Raw genomic sequence first — 14,128 nt, 5'->3', positions numbered from 1 at the left:
AATGGGATTTGCCCTAATGTTGACTAATCATTTAAATGTTGATTCAGTGAGTCTCTTTTACCTGGGTCTATCTTACCTGATCTGATCTGATTTACTTTACCTTATAAAGTACCTCACCTCATCTATATCTTGTCTTTCTTCCAACAGGGACACCAGGTTTGCATCTACACTGCAGAATTAATGCAGTTTAACATGGCTAACTGAAAAAAAGACTAACTGTATAATGAATAGAGGCAGCATGTTTCAGTGGTTTGAGCATTGGACAATGACTCTGGGGAGCAGAGTTTAAATTCTCATTCAGCCATAGAAACCAACTGGGTGACCTTAGGCAAGTCACACTCTCTTAGTCTCAGGATGGCAATGACAACTCCTCTCTGAAGAAACTTGCCAAGAAAAACCTGTGATTGGTTTGCTTTAGGGTCACCATAGGTCAGAGATGACTTAAAGGCACACAACAACAACAACAACCAAAAGAAAAGAAAGCCTGGTGGCTTTCTTTCACTTAGTCTCAAAGGTGCTACAAAATCTCTTTGCACACATCTGAATGTACAACTGAATGTGTGGCTCAATGCATATGAATACCTATGTGAGGCTGGATGCAGAACTACACATCAATTGTGCTGCAGACCTTTGTGTTGAACTGCAGTGTTGCATAATTGAAGCAAAAGGCATATCCAAATGTATGCAAACCAAATGCTCATGTGCAATACATAACCCACATGTATGCTTTGCACATCCATGACCAAATCACATGCACATCCATAAACAATGGCATTGCATGCACAAATCCTCTTCCACAATTTTTAATATATTGTGGATGCTGTCCATTGGACAAAAAGGTCCAACTCTTTCCCTAGGGTTCCCCCCTTATTCTGAATGTTATGCACGCATAAGACACCAAGAGCCATAACACATTAGCAAATTCAAATTATTTGATCCTCTAGCCAATTGAAATGCAGCTTTTATGCATCATTTGGAAGCACTGCAAAAAGCTGTACTCACACTGAATTGGAGGAAATATGTCTTCTATATTAACCTGGCTCCAGTCCTTCTTTCATATATGGATTTTGTTCTTAAAGCATTGCCAGCCGCCTCAGATCCTCTGGATAACAGAGCCCCAAAGTCTAAGTAATAAATCGCAGCCAGGCCCTGAAGTTTCCTGGAAGGAAATTATCCTTCCTGGGTAAGTTAAATGGCACCACAGCTAATAGCATGTGGTTGATCTGGAGCATAGTTGTTTGAAGGAACAGACCTGTTTTGAACCACGCCAAGCATGCAGTCGTCCAAGGCACCCACCACACCCTGCTTTTAGATAAACACTGTATTTCCCCCCTCCTTTGGCTACAGAATTGGAAAAGAGAACCCCAAGTGTGCTGTGGCATCAATGCAGAGTGAAGTCATGCGGGCAACTGAAACTTTCCATCAGGTTGTCTTAATTACCATCATCTAGGAACAGATGAAGACCAACTCACTCGGGATGCAGAAGGGGGAAATTAGTTTCCATCGTCTTGGATAAGTTCTTTAAAAATAGCTGTACATTAGAGGACTGAGGGCTGGCAGAATATTCCAAAAAGACCATTCTTTTTAAAGGCTTGGCATCCTTTAAAAAAATCATTATTGGGAGGAGATGTACAGATGCACAGGCTTTACCGATCCAAAGAGCTCTGTTTACTCCTTGGAATCACCCCATAAAGAACCACAGATACCAGCTGTGAAAGAGTAAGATTTTAAGGGCCAGGGAAGCTGCTGCCAATCTGACTAGAAGACCATACTGTTCATTGAACTGAATTTGCTTTAACTGGTGTTAACTTGAGGCAACTGTGTGATGCAGCAGTTAAAAAAGCCAATGCAATTCTAGGCTCCATTAAATGGCATATAGGCCCAAGACAAGTGGGAAGTGACAATTCTAGCACATAACAGTGGCGCCATGATGGCGGCCTCCCATCCACATGGGGGCCGCCATCATGACATAAGTGATGCGCAAGCATATAAATATCACGGGATGTCACTTATGTCATTGGTAAAGGTTGTAAAAGCCAGGAAATAAAATTTAAACTCCATTACCAACACACAGAAAATACTTGCTTTGTGAGGCAATCAGCTTTCTTGTTAGGCAGAGAACATTGCATTTCTCAAGCAGCCTCCTTGCAGTTGCAGTAGGAAAACTTTTAGGCGCTGTTTAGGTAAAACCCACTGTTTTGTGGATTTTGGATGTCATTGAATCTATCACTATAGTAGTGATAGGTGAGCTGTGGAATCTGTGGCAGTTGGTGGCTTCCATAATAGTGGGACAGAGAAACAACTGGGGCTGAGTGCTGTTTCCAAAATACTTTCAGCACCTTGGCAAGCTCCTTTGCATGGGCGTTGTGTTTGCTGGAGATAGCAACTTTTCTATGCTGAACTCACTCTCTGAAAACATGCAGGGGTAGCTGTGTTGGCCATTTAACAAATACAAACAAAAAACCCATCAGTGATACCTTTATTGCCTAACTGAAATGCACAATAGACTTGTTGCAAGCTTTTGAAGCTCCATGAGCTTCTTCACCAGGCAAGATGTTACAAATCAGAGGAGAAAAACAACAACAATTGGAGATGTTAGCCAGATGCCTGCAAGTTGTTTCAGTCCTTAGTAAATGTATTTTGTGCAAGCAGGTTCCTCCTCCTTCTGGCCATGCAGCAACACGGAGATTTTCGAATGCAGGGAAATTTAAAGTCCATTTGCATCTCAACAGGGACCCCTCTTTGGGAATCCTCCTCAGCATATCATCTTCACTAAGGACTGAAACAACATGCAGGCAAATGACTAACATCTCCAATTGTTTTTTCCCTCCTGTTTGGTTTGTAACATCTTGCCTGATGGAGAAGCCAGTGGAACTTCAAAAGCTTGCAACAAGTATATTGTGCATTTTGGTTGGCCAATAAAGGTATCACTCTCTGAAAGTGCACCGTGACTTCTGTTTGTTTTGTTTAGTCTGCAAATCTCAGTTTCTAACTAAATCCAACAGTGTTGACTGGTGGTGGCAGGACACTGTTTTTTTTCCCTTCACTTCCTCCAGAATACCTATGGGACAATATTACAGCATGATGCCATTTCATCCCAACCCTGCTTGGATATGTGTGCCTTTGGCCAGGAAATGACAGGGCTTAGAACAATTCCTTTCTTGGATCATAAATCCTGGAATTTATCAGGCTGCATGGCCAGTGGCCATATTAGCTTGGGAAACACTGTGAGTGGCAGACCCCAAAAAGGAGTGTCTCCAAAAAAGAAAGATTTGCATGTTGCTGTTGTTATTGTTGTCAAATCATTTCAAGTCATTTCTGATTTATGGCAATCCTAAGGTGACCTTACTATGGAGCTTTATTGGCAAGATTTATTGAGGACCTTTTTTGCCTTTGCCTTCCTCTAAGGCTGAGAGTGCGTGACTTACCCAAGGTTATCCAGTAGGTTTTCATGTCTGTCAGGGATATGAACTCTGATTACCAGCATCATAACTCAATGCTCAAACCACTGCACCATGCTGGCTCTACTGCTGCAAACCAATGGCCATATTAGCTGTAGGAATTTTCAGAGATGTGGTCCAGTAATAGAGTATTTCCAAGCTAGGAAGGAAGTCAGGATTTCTTTTTTTAAGATCAACTATAAATGTTTCTCTGGTACAGACCTTGTCAGGGGTAAGTGGCAAACCTATCTGCTGGAGCAAATAGTGTACTAGTTGGATGGTTGCCCTCAGGAGTATTTTATTGGAAGATTCTTGCACTGGCAGGGGTTGGATTAGATGGTCCCTTTCAACTTGCAGGCATCCTATTTATGTTTATAACTTCCCTTATAAACCTCCCTTATTCATGTACTTTTTTGTCCACAGTCAAAATATGTGTTCAGCTGAAGATTGTGGAAACAGGGGTGAATGGTTGGGTGCCGTTGTGTAATAGACATCCAGTTGCACATTGCACCCTACAATTGTGCATTCCACACTTGTTTGTACATTCAGTTGCACAGTGCTTCAACTGTTGTTGCTGCTGTTGTTTGCCTTCAAGTCAGGCCTTATATAATCACTTTTCAAATGGCTGTTTGAATAGGAAAATTGTGGATTTTGTATTTAGTTGTATGTTTGCTTTTGGTTATTCCCTGGACTGTTGTTTCCTCTACATAAAACATACCCCTCCTGCTGGGAACATTATCCCTTTGATCTGCTAATTCCCTCCCCTCCCCTCCCCAGGGAACTACTTCAACTGCTGAACAGCTCTTAAGGGTATAAAGTTCTTGCTAATGTTTAACCAAAATGTGCTGTCCTCGAAAAGCGTGATTTCTTGGCCTGTCCTCAAGGAGGAGATGGCTGACATTGCAATTGCTGCTAGGAAAGGGCAGGAAATCAAACCACAGGTCCCAGTCCAGGGATGGGCAATATGTGGCCCAAAATGCATGCACAATTCTTAAGGTCTGAAGTTAATATGGATGTTCTGCATCAGACAAAAATGGCCAACTGTTTCCATAGGGGAAGCTATACATAAATAAGACACTGAAAGGGTTTTACCCTCCATGATTTAAATCAGCATCAGAGTCCTTTCACACTACTCAGCTGTAGGCTGCTGACACACTACAGAAATAAAGCAGTTTGACACCGCTTTAGTTTCTATGGTTCCAACCTATGGGATCCTGGGATTTGTAGTTTCTTGTGGCACCAGAGCTCTCTGGTAGAGAAGGCTAAATAGCTCACAAAACTTCAAATCCCACAATTCCATAGCATTGAGTCAAGGTGGTTAAACTGCATTCTTTTTGCAGTGCAGATGCAGCCCAAATCCAGCCATATAGAGCGTGAAATGTTCTGGCATTTCCTTGGCCAAACACGCATGAAATAGCAGGAGTCATTCCTCATTTTTCCACCATGATTTTAAAAATGTGTGAGTTGTCAGGCTCTCTGAGACAAGGATGGTTTTTATTTTTATTTAAAGGGCCCTGGTATTCTCTGCGTTCTCCCAACTTTCTCATGTTAACCCAAAAACGCTTTCATTTTTTAACTGAAAAAGCATCCCTTCTGGGGTGTGGCTTCTGTTTTCTTCCATCAGTTGGATCATGAAATGTCATGCCAAGATACACTAAAAAGTAAATAAATCAGACACTAGACAATCTCCACACTCTTCTCAAAAATAAACACAGCAGGATTCTACTCTTGGCCCAAACAACTAGAGTTGAGATCTCACTTCTGGCTCCCAGAATTTGTATGTTATATTGGGTAAATCATATCTCACATTTATGCATGTTCTATCTTTACTCTTCTGCTAAAAGAGAGATTGGAACATTTTCAGGGGGCAACCAACTTCATCCTGGCTCAGGGCCCCAACTCCCAGAATTCCCCAGTCTGCCAAAATGTAACTTTTCCAAGCCCTGCTCAATTCCAGCTGAGATGCAAAACCAATGGTTGCAAGCTGGCTGCTGCTGCTGCTGCTGCTGCCTTTACATCTGTCGGGGATGCTTTGATTTGGATTTCCTGCATGGCAGGGGGCTGGACTGGATGGCCCTTCTGGTCTCTTCCAACTCTATGATTCTATGATCATACACACCTTTGCGATGCATCCTATGCTTTAATGGTTTTATAGTATTGTATTTTAATTGTTGGTTTTATGTGCTTTCTTTTTCATTTTGTTTCCACAGAATTGTAGAATTGGAAGAGACCACTAGGGCCAACCAGTCCAACCTCCCTTTTGCCATGCAGGAAGACACAATCAAAACCCACTCTGTGACAAAGGGCCATCCAGCCTCTGCTAAAAAATGGTTACTAAAGGGCATAGACCTGCAGCGCCAATGACAGAACCCTTGGAAAAGCATGCATCGCCTGGCCCTAAGCCATTTCCTGTCAAGGCTCAGGTGCCTGAGTTTTGAAAGACAAAAGCTTTCTGGCTGAGCAAAATCACATGGCTGAGCCATGATCTGGGATGGCTTAGGGCTGGGCAATGGCATGGGGATGCCTTGAGGACAGTTTTGCATGTGATAAAATGCATTTTCACTTGGCTACACATGTCCCCTGCCCGCACCCAGATTGGGGGCAAAAGTGTGTGCAATAAACTCCCAAGTCTAGAAAAGCTTATCCTACAATGTCTCTTGCTTGGTATTGAAACGGATCTTGTAGCACCTTTGAGACTAACTGAGCAAAAGAAGTTGTAGGATAAGCTTTTGTAGTCTTGGTCTGCTTCCTCAGATGGAGTGAAGTGATGCTCAGGAAGGGCCTTTATAATCAGACTGTATGAATAGCCATAGAAATGCAAAACTTCCTCCACCATTCCTAGGGTCATCCACCCATCCTGGCTTTAGGCAACATCTTCCCTCCTGCCTTTGTTCCTCAGAGACCAGTGGTGAAGCTGAACTTGTCACCAGCATACTCACAAGTTTTGCATTTCTATAGCTATTATTGGTGTCCTTCCTGGGCACCAGTGCACTCCATGCGTCTGAGGAAGTAGACCAGGTCTACAAAAGTTCATGCCACGATATGTTTCATGCAGTTAGTCTCAAAGGTGCTATAAGATCCCTTTGCAGACCGATATTCCAGACTAACATGGCAACGTCTTTGAATTCTACATGAGCGTAGATTTATCCTGTGCAGTGGCACTGCAGGATCTTTTGTTTGCCCTGAGAGGAGGAGGTGAGTGAGCATCATTGGGACAAAGTGGCCCCCTTCTCCTCCTCCTCCTCCTCCCATTCTCTCTTCCCTTTCTGGTGTGCAGAGGTAGGGGGAGAAAAAAGGGGAGCATGTATTCATATTCAAATGACTTCATTAGAAATTCAGACAGGCTCCCTGTCTGAGACAGTGCTCCCCTGCCTGGACCAGCCCTGGGGCTGTGTAAGTCTCTAAGCAATGTGCAAAGGCATTTGCTTTACATGGTGTGGGGCTGGTGGGGGGGGGGGGGGAGGATGGCACCAGGCCAAGGAGAGGAAGAATGTGCCCCAAGGATGCCAGAAGGAGAAGAGGAGAAATTAGATTCTTTGCATTGGGGAAATCACCATGGCTTTCTTTTAAAGTGCTCCAGATGGCAACTCAGACTTGGTCCACCTAGGAGTATGCGGGAGAGAAATAATAATGATGGAAAAGGAGTGGGAGGGTCGGGAAAGGATCCAGCTAACAAAAGTTACTTTGTCCAAAGTCCTGCTCATATATAAGTGGCACATCTCTTTTCTAAGACACAAGAAGGATATAGTCCTGTCCAAGGGGGATAACCAGATCTTTCTTGGGAGGTTGGTTTGGTTTAATTTTACATTTACAGCCCCCTTATTTACAGCCCCTATATATCCCAGCTGTAACTCTTTAATTAGGGAAGAATGGATTTGAATGGAAATGAAAGATAAAGCTGCTCCTGGAGTTACTGCATTAAGGCGGAAAAAAGGAAATCAAATTGGGACAAGATTTAGTTGTTAAAGTATATAAAAGAGTATATATAATTTGATTTTTTTTGGGAAAGAAGGTTAAAGTATTTGATGTTCTTTTGGTGCCTGTTTTATCGAACCATTTTCTGTATTGCTATGTACTTTATATGTATTAGCCTACTAGCCCCACCACCTTTCCCTTCTCCTTTTATGTCATGTCTTTTCAGATTGTAAGCCTGAGGGCAGGGAACCATCTAATTAAAAAGATTGTATGTACAGCACTGTGTAAATTTACAGCGCTTTATAAATAAAGGTTAAAGTATAGTGGACAAGGTAATCAAGAATCATGTAGAGATAAAAAGAGAATTGTGACTGGGAATGCAAATGGAAAAATGGGAAATGAGGATGTGAAACATGTGATTAATGAGTTATTTCCATATCTGTGAAAATGATTGTTGATTTTGGGGATTAAATGAGGTGATAAACTTCTGTTTGCTATTGTGGAGGAGGGATAAAGCATAAATAAATGTATATTATTACTAGGTATTAAGACATATTTTTTTAAAGTATGGAATTCCAGACAGACAGCATGGTGTAGAGGTTTGAGCGCTGGACTACAACTGGAGACCAGGGTTTGATTCCCGGCTCAGCTGTGAAACCCATTGGGAGACCTTGGGCAAGTCACACGCTCTCAGCCTCAGGGAAGGCAATGGCAAACCTCCTCTGAATGAACCTGGCCAAGGAAACTGCACAGTAGTTTTGCCTTAGGGTCACCATAAGTCAGAAATGTCTTGAAGGACCTCATCACACTAGACGAATCCCAAGCAGAAACAGGATTTAAAAGTAGAAAAAACCTACAAAAACCTTTTCAGACAACATTTCTTCTAAAGAGCAACAACGTGAAAATAAAGTGAACTAAAAGTCAACAAAAATGACACATTTTTACTTTCAGGAACTTCTGAACGTCAAAAGGTGTCATTTAAAAAAAAACCTTTGGTTCACTTTATTTTCGCGTTATTGCTCTTTGGCGCAAACGCGTCTGAAAAACTTCCTGTATTTGCAGCTGTTTTTTTTACTTTTAAAATCCTGTTTTTGCACGGGATTTGTCTAGTGCAGGGGTAGGCAACCTGCAGCCCACGGGCCAGATGCGGCCCGGCGAGGCCTTGGGACTGGCCCCAGCCCGGTCCTGCTGCCGATTGCCACCAGGGCCTTTGGGGGGCAATTGTCTATAGAAGCCTCAGAAACATGTATTTATATTAACATTTTTTTAAAAATCAGCAATTTTTTTTCGTGTGTCCTCCATTTTTTTTTTAAAAAGTGTCTTCCATTTGAAAATTTTGTCCTACATTTGTCCTGGTTTATTTATATATTTAATTTTTTTAAAAATTATTTAATTATTTATTTTTTGGCTTTGGCCCCCCAGTTGTCTGAGGGACAGCAACCCGGCCCCCGGCTCAAAAAGATTGCCTACCCCTGGTCTAGTGTGATAAGGCTCTTAGACACAGAACAACAAAAGTGTTACCATAAGTTGGAATCAACTTGAAAACACAACAACAACAACAACAACAACAACGGATCCCAGCTTCAGAACATGATAGATTATGGACCCCCATCCCAGGAATTGGTTTGACAAACAAATGTAAGTCTCAATCCAGCAATCCTTCCCCAATCTGTTGCTGCTGTAAACCTCAGCTGCCAAAAAAGAGACACCCTTAAGCATTAATAATGGTAAGAAATTCCAGCGGAGGAGCCATGTTAGTAGCAAATCACAACAAAGAGGCCTTTGACTCCACAAAAAAGCCTCACACATTATTATGGCTTTTGGGAGCCAGAGCGCACTGCATCAGATACACATAGGAGGTAGATACCAGCCAAGCATGGAGGAAAAAATGCTCTGTTTTTGTTTACTTTGGAGCCTAAGGCCAGAGCAACAGGGAGAGATTCCAGCCTTTCCCCCCTTTGGTCTATTTTTAAAAAGTTGTTCATAGTGGTAAATACAAAAGGAAAAGTAGCTCTGTTGTCTGTAACGGCAAATACTTGATGTTTATTAAGACAGCCCCTTTCTTGGGCCAACTTGAACTATGCAAGGTCTTGGATTCTCCTGAATTCTTCATCAAGCAGATGAAGCACAAAAGGGATGGAAGTGGAGGGAAAGGCAAGTGATAGTGAAGACATAGAGACTGGGTTTAGTCATAGAGAGGGCTGACACATTGCAGCTGGATGGAACTCCTGTAACTTTAATACTTAGCAGATCTTGGAGCAAGGAGGTGGCGGCGGTGGGGAGGAGGACTTAGTTCTGTTCTCTCTACCTCCATTGCTCTCCACCAGCAAGGCAATAGCAAGAGGATGGCTGTGACTGAAAGCTGAAGTTTTGAAGGCAAGGGAGGAATGGCACCTCTCTCCCATTTCATAGGAATTTATCACACAAAGGAGATCGGGAGATTATCCCTTGAATATGCCCGAAAAACCACGTAATTACACATAATGATTTCACACAACGTCGCACAAAAGCTGCCATTAAAGTGGTCACAAAGAAGCATTAATACACATCTTTTTGCTTTCGAGATTTCAGCATCAATGCATTTCCGATATCACTTTATTTGCACAATTACGTGTGATAATCATTCGCGCAATTACTCGTCATTTCCACTTCATTCGTTTGATGCTTTAAATGTGCTTTAATCACTCTTTAATGTCAAAATCAACCCCAGTGTGATAAAATCCCTAGAACTGAAAGAGACCCCAAGAGTCTTCTACTCTAACCCCATTCTGCCATGCAGGAATTCATAGTTGGAAAGGACCCCCAAGGGCCACCCAGTCCAACCTCAACCTGCCATCCAGGATTAAACAGAATTATAGTTGGAAAGGACTCCAGGGTCATCCAGTCCAACCTCATGTGCCATGCTTGAAGCACTCCCAACAGATGGCCATGCAGCCTCTGCTTAAAACACTCCAAAGAAGGAGACTCCAGCACACTCCCAGGCAGTGCACCACCGTTGAACAGCTCTTACCGTCAGGAAGCTCTTATAAATAATAATAATAATAATAATAATAATAATAACAACAACAACAACAACAATAATTTATTTCTATTTCCCGCCTCTCCCTGCGGATCAAGGTGGGATTACAGCAGTCAGCAAATTTCAACAATAAAAACATATTTCAACAATATTAAATACATAGCATATATATATATATATATATATATATATATATATATTACTATAAATACGATACAGCTAGCTGACTCTCCATACAATGCTAACAGAGGTGAGATATTTTACAGCAGGTTTGGTGGGTAGGCTCGCCAGAAGAGATCTGTCTTCAGTGCTTTCTTGAAAGCATCTGGGTGGTAATAAGACGGATCTCTTCTGGCAAATCATTCCACAACTTGGGGACCATGGCAGAAAATGCTCTGTGGGAAGTGGTCACTAGCCTGGTTGTTACGCAGTCTAGTGATTTCTTCCCGGCGGATTGTGTAGGGAGAGGCGTTCCCTCAAGTAACTCGGGCCCAAGCCATTTGGGGCTTTAAAGGTAAAATGTTTATAATGTTTAGGTAGAATGTCTTGTCCTGTACTTTGATGGCACTGTATGCTACCTTGTTCTGCTCCTAGATGTGTTGAGGATTAAAGTTACAGGAGCACATGCTGTAATATTTCACAGAAGAAAATTGGGACACATGTGCCTGAGTGACATAAGAGTGTGGTCCAGATGGCAAAAGATATTAATGAGGAAGAACAGACAAACTGGGAGAGGCTGCTGCAATTTGCTTTTGCCTGAATCTACAGGGAAGGACAAGATTCTTTCCCTTGTTTCCCCCCATACTGAGCCAATGGAGCGCAAACTATAGTGGAACATGCTGCTACGAGTGGTGGAGTCTCTTTCTTTGGAGGTTTTGAAAACAGAGGCTGGATGGCCATCCGTCACAGGGAGTGCTTTGATTGTGTATTCCTGCATGGCAGAATGGGGCTGGAATGGATGAACTTTGGGGTCTCTTCCAAGATCCTATGATTCTGCTTTTTCTCTTTTTGAAGTATGCTGAGGACAAATGAGGAAAGTGGGAAGAGCAGAGAAAAACTGTAATATTTTAAAAGTAGCTGAAAACTTGGGCAGAGGATCAATTGGGATTGCTCCTGTCAAATTGGAAAAAGATCCAAAATGGCATGCTAGTCAGTGTATTTGCATTATGCTGTTGTAGCAGTTTGATGTCACTTTAACTGTCCTGGTTCTATCCCTTTTTGTGGGGGATGAAAACAATTAGAAAGAGGGAGAGTCTTAATCCTGGAAGGAAGGAGCAAGAGAGGAATAATAGTTACAGTACTTTCATTCCATTTTAATTGTTATAATGCCATCCTAGGGAATCTTGGGTTTTGTAGTCTGGTGGGAGAGTTTGAATTCGGACCTACAGAATTTTAGGGCCCCCTCACACCACACAATTGTAGCTTGGCGATTTCACTTTAACTGCCATGGCAACATCCTAGCAAACCTGAAGTTTGTCATTTGGGTAGATACTACAGCCACCTCTCTGAGATACTATGGAATGCCATGTTTTAATGAATGGATTTGATGAATCAATACATCTTTCTTTTGTCCTTAGAGCCTGGCCAATGAATCTTGGTTTAGATGGCGGACCTTGATGTAATCCAGATAAATGAGCTGTGCAGTCTTATAGTTACACAACCAAACACTGCAGGGTAGACTTCGTTGAAGAACATCTGAGACACCATAAGTCAAACTGGATTAACAGAAGGGTGGAAGATGTTGTGAAATTGAACTCTGGATTTCTTTCTGCAAGAGTTTGACATCTGAGAAACAGGACGCCGCGCCCCATCTGTCTGCAGCCCTGAACAAGAAGATTTCCTTAGTTTCCACTGATGTTAATTTTCCCCGTATTGATGATACACAGAAATTGAGAATTTGGAAAGACATAAATAGTTCATACCCTCCATTTCAATAACTTAGTTGTCTGCTTTAAAGTTATATAGACCATTTGTGGTCATTCTTTGTGTTTTTTGATGTTCGTCTGTTAACCTGCCTTTGAACATTCTTCCTTGACTTGATTTGCTAACTATTCTAATTCTTTGCTATTTTCTGCTATTAGTATGGTGTCATCTGCATATCTTGAATTGTTGATGTTCCTTCCTGGACTAGACTTTGTTCTAGTCTAATTCGGCTTTGTATATGATACATTTGGTATACAAGTAAAACAGATAGAGTGATAAAATGTGGCCTTGCCTGACTCTCTTGCTTTTTGGAAATAATTTCATGTCTCTGTATTCTGTCCTGACGCAGCCTCTTGTCCTGAGTACAAGTTGCACAGGTTAGTGCCTTACAGTTGTGTAAATTCCCCTATGGAACTGGCTGAATGTTTTTCTCTGAAGCAGAATGTCCACATTCAGCTCAGCTTTGAGGAAGCAGAGTTGTCTGCATGGTGCCATTGTTCCTTCAGGCACGCATGAAGGCACATAGATGCACATGTGCACTGGATTGCACATTGGATTGTATGTTCAGTTGTGCACCACTGCCATTCAACACAAGGACTGCATAGCACAATCAGTGCATGACTCTGCATGTGGAGATTTACACTACAAGACGCTGAAGTGGGATATTGGCCAGTACATTGCAGCTGGGAAGGCAGAGTAGGATTTATTGTCAGACAAGGAACTGAGCATACTTTTCCCTCTGTAATAATATGCTTTCTGGATGCATAACAGAAAGGAGGCAAAAAATAACAGAAGGATTAAATCAAAGCCGCTTTTCATCTTTGATAATTCAGAACATGCTTTTTTCCAGGGACAGCAAATGTTCTTGTACTAGTAGCAACCCACATCAATTTGCTAGTGTGTGTTTAAGCATGAGGAAAAGCCACCCCCATTGATATGCATGCATACATTGCCACAGTGATTCATGTTGCTCACACTCAGGATGCTGATCTTCCTGGATGACTTTCACTCATCATTCGTGCATCACTCTTACTATACATATGGTGAACATCTGACCAACATTTCAGCAGAGATATCTGCCTCCTCCACTGCTTTCTCTCCTTACTACAGATCTAGGCCTCTGAGTGGCTGGAATGTTGTTGACACCTTATATGTTGTGAGGAGTTCTCTGGATCCCTCCTCTTCTCTTGCCTGAACTGGATGGGACCCTTTGGGACCACCTTTTATCTAAAGAACTTGCTGCCACCATCCAATGACTGACGTCTCCCACCTTAGCAATGTATACTCAGGTCCTCTGGCAGACGTTTACTCCAGTCAGCCAGGACTACCTTGGCAATAGTCAGCCAGAGGACTTTTTGTTCGGTTGCCCCTAGACTGTGGAATGACCTGCCGGAAGAGATTCGACAGCTGAATATACTGTCAGGGATTTGAAGGGTTAAAACACAGCACACAGGGAAATGCTTGATGTGTGTGTGTTTGGCCATGAGCATTCAGCAGAGTGGCAAGGTTGAACAGCACAGCTGAAGCTCACTGGGCCAAGGACACTTCAATGTCCAAGTGCACGTAGCCATGGATGATGAAACATGTGTCTGGATTGCACAGGAGACACCTGACATGGCTACACACCTGAACTCACTGGGTTTGGGAGACCACATGGTCTGGAGTCTATATAAACCCAGGGGTGGCTGAAGGTTAAAAACAGCACACAGGGAAATGCTTGATGTGTGTGTGTTTGGCCATGAGCATTCAGCAGAGTGGCAAGGTTGAACAGCACCAGCTGAAGCTCACTGGGCCCAGGACACTTCAATGTCCAAGTGCACGTAGCCATGGA

At 42.5% G+C, this 14,128-nt stretch overlaps 1 protein-coding gene across 1 annotated transcript in view; it reads right to left on the bottom strand.

Annotated features, from left to right (window-relative positions):
- The window catches only part of MASP1 (MBL associated serine protease 1), a 95,791-nt gene that overhangs the window by 47,595 nt on the left and 34,068 nt on the right, over positions 1 to 14,128 (bottom strand).

The sequence above is a fragment of the Sceloporus undulatus genome, chromosome 3, assembly GCF_019175285.1.
Source record: "Sceloporus undulatus isolate JIND9_A2432 ecotype Alabama chromosome 3, SceUnd_v1.1, whole genome shotgun sequence".
Classification (NCBI taxonomy): Eukaryota; Metazoa; Chordata; class Lepidosauria; order Squamata; family Phrynosomatidae; genus Sceloporus; species Sceloporus undulatus.
Note: the sequence above shows the minus strand (reverse complement) of the source record. Positions and strands in the feature narration are given on the sequence as shown.